This window comes from Zingiber officinale, chromosome 8A, assembly GCF_018446385.1.
Source record: "Zingiber officinale cultivar Zhangliang chromosome 8A, Zo_v1.1, whole genome shotgun sequence".
NCBI lineage: Eukaryota > Viridiplantae > Streptophyta > Magnoliopsida > Zingiberales > Zingiberaceae > Zingiber > Zingiber officinale.
The window spans coordinates 76,528,291-76,534,478 of NC_056000.1; positions in this window are offsets into that span (position 1 = coordinate 76,528,291).

The window sequence follows — 6,188 nt, forward strand, 5'->3', positions numbered from 1 at the left end:
AACAGGGGCAAATTGATACAAAGTCAAAAACTCTCTATAAGGATCCAGATTTGCAGCTAGCTGTGCTCCGATTTATGTACGAATGCTGAAGTTTAACCTCTATCATCTTAGTAATACCTCAGCATTGGCATTCTATTCAGATTTTGTTTCTGAATTGACTAATTTCTTGGAGTTGTTGGAGAGCTGAAATAATATTGTGTCTACCCATTCTAAAATGTAGTCTTGTCTGTGCAGGAACTGAAATTGTAACACAAATAAAAGGCTGTGGGAATTGAACTGCTCAATGCTATTGCATGGAATCAGAAGCTGATCATATTGTATCAAAGGTTGTATCATAATTCAAGAGTAGAATTCAATTCAAAACTAGAAGCAACTAGAACTGATACTGAATTTCAGGATTATGAAACATTATTCAAGAAGGGCAAATATGAAATTTTGAAATTGCACTTAACCTTTTGATTATTGTTCAACTTAAGTTGCATTTACTGGTGCATAGAATTCTGTGTTTCTTATATACTGGATTTCTAAGAATATGAAATTGGAATCCTGTGTACTGTTGTATCTGAAATTGGAATGTAATCTCCAGCAATTGGTTCCTGCAGTACTGAAATTCTCAAGGAAGCTTGGCTTGTTTCAATTCATGATGAAGAATAGTGATACAAAGAATATGTATCAGGTTAAAGAGTACAAGAGAAAAGTTGGGGATTTGAACAAATGGAGGGTCATGTTCTCTGTTGAAACTCTACAACAAGGATCTAATTGTAACCTAGTTCAAAAGGAATTGAAACTAAAATGCTTTCATTATTTTAGCAGCAAGAATCAGAAAACAGAGGATATGGAAATGAATTTTTGAAACTAAATTCTAATCTTGTTTCATAAAGCTGAATCTGCAGGTTGAAAAATCTATGAGAGTAATTTGCAGAAATTTGGGTTTTGAAATTTCAGTGATTGTGATCTAGTTTACTTGAAATGTATTCCTTTTTACATGAAGATCAAGTGTTAAGGAAATGGAATGGGATAGATGAGATCAAATTGGAGAGGCAATGTTATGAATTTCAAGTCCAGAACTTGTACAGAAATTTCAGAACCTGCTGTTGCTGTGCTACTTGGGTTTTTGTGTAAGCTAATCACTGTAAAATTGAATTCCTGCTGTTGTTCTGGTATTGTTAAATGCTTATCTATTTTATCAAGGGGTTCTGAAATTTTTGAGCTGAGAATTTGATACATAACAGAAATGTATGTGTTTGGTAAATGACTTTGCTATCATGGGAAGTTTAAATTCATGCTGAATTTCTATGCCCTTTTAATGGATTGTGAGAAAGCTTTGCTGTATATTGAATACAAAAGAAATATATTCTACAGGCAAAACATATTGGAGCAGATTTCTAGAACTGCAGAATTATTGGTTGCCTTGGCTAGTTATCATTTTGATTGCATTTGGGTTGATCTTTTGATGTATAATTTTGTCCGAGACGACCAATGTTTTAAGTGTGGGGGATTGCCAAGGGAACTCTTTTTGGCAAGTTGATGTGAGATTATTTTAGTTTCAAAAAGCTGAAATTGAAGTGCAAAAATAGTGAAGAAGAAAGGAAAAACAATGGCAAAACAAAAGAGTATCAAGTGTAGAGATAGAGTATCAAAATTTTTGGATAGCCATCGAATTGAAGGGGAGTTTAGCTTGATCTTTTGAATTGGTAATGACAAATGGTATACATCTCTTTTTACATCAAATGGTCAACTCATCAAGTAAATTCCTTCCATACTCTCATTTTCTTCATTGATACTTTTTCTTTTGCCATTTCATCTACTTTAAGTGTTTTTTTTATTCCATTTCAATTCTTCATGATAAAAAATCCTTTTGATTCATGTATGCTATGTTTATAGTGGTGGAGAATTAGAAGATAAGCAAGCTTATGGTAGTGAAATGTTGTGAGTTGCACTGAGTGAGCTCCACATATGTGCAAATTTGAGTGTGAGGGCTAGAATAGGTAAATGCCTTGTGAGATTGCAACTTGCTTAATTTTTTAATTGGATTGGAACTACCATACCTACTGATTATTGTTTGGATTATATTTATAAATGTTTGTGATTTTTAGATGATCTTAGTTAAATTCTTTTTATCATCTTCTAGGTATTGCTAAGAGAATTTGTGTGGAGATGATTTTTTAGTTTTCTTGACTTGAACGGGACGTCCAAGACTAAGTGTGGGGGATTTGATAATCATGATTTTGTTATATTATTTTGACTCATAATGCATGTTTTTATTGGTCTATTCATAGCTTAAACTCATGATTACTCTACATTTCATAAATTGCATGTGATCTTGGACCTAATTGCAAATTAGTCTATTTTCATGGTATTTGATGCTAATATTTGTTTATTATTTTGTAGGCATCAAAAGAGTTATGGACCTGATCAGATCATGCCACATTTGGGCTCAAATCTAGGGCTAAACGAGGCGATCAAGCTTTGGATCAATTTGGACCGTCCATTAAAGATTGGAGAGATCTGAGCCATCTGTCAAGCATCTAGTCCATTCGACCTAATGAGGAGCAGATCTGGACTGTAGATGAAGATCAGTACTGTTGAATAGGATTTTAGGCTATTTTCCACCGTTGATCAAGCTCCGATGATTCTCGGCCGTCCGATCAAATTAGGGAGAGATTTAAATCTACTGAGAAGCTATAGTGTTGCTCGGGCTCGACATTTCCGTGACAAAAACACTGTAGCTTCTTCTTCTTCACGCGACACCGTTGCTCCCGTTCCATCTTCTAGATCTGAGAGCTGGACTTCTTCATCGCCGACGATCTCTGAGTGAGTGGTGACCAGCGTCCGAGGTCACAGAGAGTGGCAGAGGCATTCCTAGTCCGCAGTTGAGGTTCTGTCCAGTTTGCGATCCGGATTTAGGGGCGTTCTCCGATCCGTGATTTCCACCATCACCGGAGCTCGAGAGGCGTTCCCAGTAGCTCCGATCTTCTTCCGTCTACCATTCCATCCGCGATATCCGAATCGATCCGATCAATCGATTTGAATCCGGAAATTCCAGAACTCAGATCAGGCACATAAAGGAGACATTTACTGTTACGCTCCGCAAGTGTACGGAAATGTCGCAAGTAATATAAAAGATTATCGTATCCACAGGGACTGGAATAAGCACTAGAAATGTCTCAATGCGAATTAGCTAAACAACTATCCAATTGTTTCAAATGCAAAGTGAAGGTAAACAAATCTAATATTAAAGATCAACAAACAAGAGTTTAGTGTTTTGGGTTATGATAAAGGGAGATTCTAGGAGTTTCGGTTTCTTTGTAAGATTTCTTGAATGTAAATGGTTCACCAATTCTTATCCCTCAATTGCCAAACACTTGTAGAAAGTTGCCGGTTCTCTCTTGCAATAGATAACCGGCTAAGGACTGAGAAATGTATCTAAATATGATCAATTAGACGTGAACCTACGTTGTCCTTACACAGAAGCGCATCTATTACTATGCCTTCCTCGGATATCAACATAGAAGCCTACAACTTATTAATCTATCAAGATACAAGAAACTAATCACAAGATCCATCCTACTCTCTTGAATATTCCTATTTCCTCTTCAAGATTATCTCTCAAACGTCCTTACACGGGCTTGCACATCACGTGGATCCCTCGGATGATCGAGTGAGAGTTTATCTTTACAAAGTCCACAAGAAATCCAAACAATCAATCAAGAATGAGAATTAAGCACAAATCACCATTAATCATTCAAGATCTAATTGATACAAGCAAGACAATGTCATTGAAACAAGAAATTGGCAAATCCATAAGAGATTACATCAGTCCATCATACAAATACTCCCTTAATCCTAGAATACAAGATCTACTCCATGAATCGAGGAAGAATACCCGAAGAAATAAAGATTACAAGCATTTCTTAAATCCCCAATCCAAGAAACCAAGAAAAGGGGAAAAGAGAAAACTTATCTACGAAGAAGCCTCGTCTTCGGATCCAATCCTCGCTCCGGAGTCGAAATCGTCAAGAACTCCCCTCGAATCGCCTAGAAATTCTCCCAAGAATGGGAGGATACCACCAAATCTTGCCTTCTCCCCAAAGGGGGAGAGATCCCCTTTCAATTCATGAAGGAGGGTTTAAATAGAGGAGGAAATCGGGCGCCACACGAACCCATGACACGGCCGTGTGAATCCATGACACGGCCGTGTGAGATTCACACGGCCTTGTCCAGTTCCTTCTCTGCCAAAGCTGCATGGCCGTGTGACTCACACGGCCAGGACCCTTCTGTTCTCTGGAAATGCTACACAACCGTGTGGTGCACACGGCCACCACCTACTTGGCCTCTGGAAACCTCACACGGCCGTGTAAATCTACACGGCCATGTAAGGCATCTGCTCTAATTTCTTCAAATCAAGACACGGCCGTGTGAGATTCACATGGCCATGTCCTCTTCCCTTCCTGTTAAAACTACACGGCCGTGTGTGGTACACGGCCTGATGCTCTCTCCCTTCAATTCCTTCCAAGCTTGCCCGAGGACGCATAATCTTCACCAATTTCGACTCCTGTGTACAGAAATGCACAAAAAGCAGATCTCCGAACCAAAAGAGTAAATATGCTAAAAGGAAAGCTGGAAGTATAAAAGTGCATAGTGTTGGGACCTTGATGTCCGCTAGAGGGGGGTGAATAGCGGCTCACCCAAATCATTCGCTTCCTACGTTGTTAGCTTGCGCAGCGGAATAATACAAAAATAAACAAGCTAAACAAAATACAAGACAAGAAAGAATGCAAACCAAGCTACACGATCATTTACGTGGTTCGGAGATAAAGCTCCTACTCCACGGCGTGTCCGTAAGGTGGACGATCCCTATCCGTCGGTGGATTACTCCCCGGAAGACCTCCGGCTAGCTCAAACTCCTTGTGGGTGGAGAAACATCACCACAAACTCACCAAGACCTCTTGGACACAAGGAAAACTCTTGAGCACTTGTAGACTACTAATTAGACCTTAACCAAGTCTAATTTCATCGACTCAAACCAAGCTCCCAAGCTTTGGTTTTATAGCCCGCGGGTTGAAAACCCCGCCTACCAGTCAACTGCTAAAACATTCAGTCGACTGCCCTCTGTGGAAATTCGACCGTTACACCCCAACGGCTCGATTTCACACATTCTGTTCGCTGCCAGTCGACTGCTAAAACATGCAATCGACTGCTACAGTACTGCTACAGCTACAATAATGCTACAGTAATATGAAATTTTACCCTGAGTACAGTCTCTCATGCACTCATCCTTGCCCGCACAACCTAGACCTAATCTTCTAGCCTCCTCCATCAGCCTCACGTCCCTTGGATGTCTCCCCATTTTTTATGTCTTGCCTTCTGGAGCTTCCATCGGCCTTGCCAATATTGTCAGGTTTTTTTTTGCCAAGAGGCCACGCCTTCGGGACTTCATCCATTGCCAAGTTACACTTGGACTTACGTTGCCAACACTACATGCTTGGACTTACACCGCCAAGACTCACCCTTGGACTTTCCTCCTTTGCCAAGATCACACTTAGATTGTCCTTGTTGTATTTGTATCCTACACACTCATAATGCATATCAAAGACAACAATAAACCTAACTTAAATCTTTGCCCAAACATTAAAACCTAAGGCATCTAGATTGCTCCAACAATCTTCCCTTTTTGACGTTTGGCAATCCGTTTAAGTTATGGAAACATAAATGTAATAACAATATAAATAAATATGCATATCTACTCATGCATAAGTCATGGAACTTAACTCTAGGCTCCCCCTTCACCTAAGCTCCCCCTTGAGTTAGGATTTATTGCAGAGGTAAACTTCTCCCCCTTTGCTAATAAATGAGCAATCACTCCCCCTTCACCTAAGCTCCCCCTTGAGTTAGGATTTCTTGCAAAGGTATGTAGGTTTCCCACTTAAACCTAAATTTCTCCCCCTTTGCCATACATCAAAAAGAGCTCCAACAATATCCCAATTATCGGACTCTTTGACCTCTAATGACCATAGACATCATGTATTAATTTCCCATAAGATTACATACATGTTCACCTCTCTTTTAGTCATTTTCTAGTGCTGAAAAACAATTTTAGACCGTATCAGTCGACTGAAAGAAGTACCAGTCGACTGCCTCCATGAAAACGAGCTTACAGAGACATTCTGTGCTCGTGAACAGTGTTA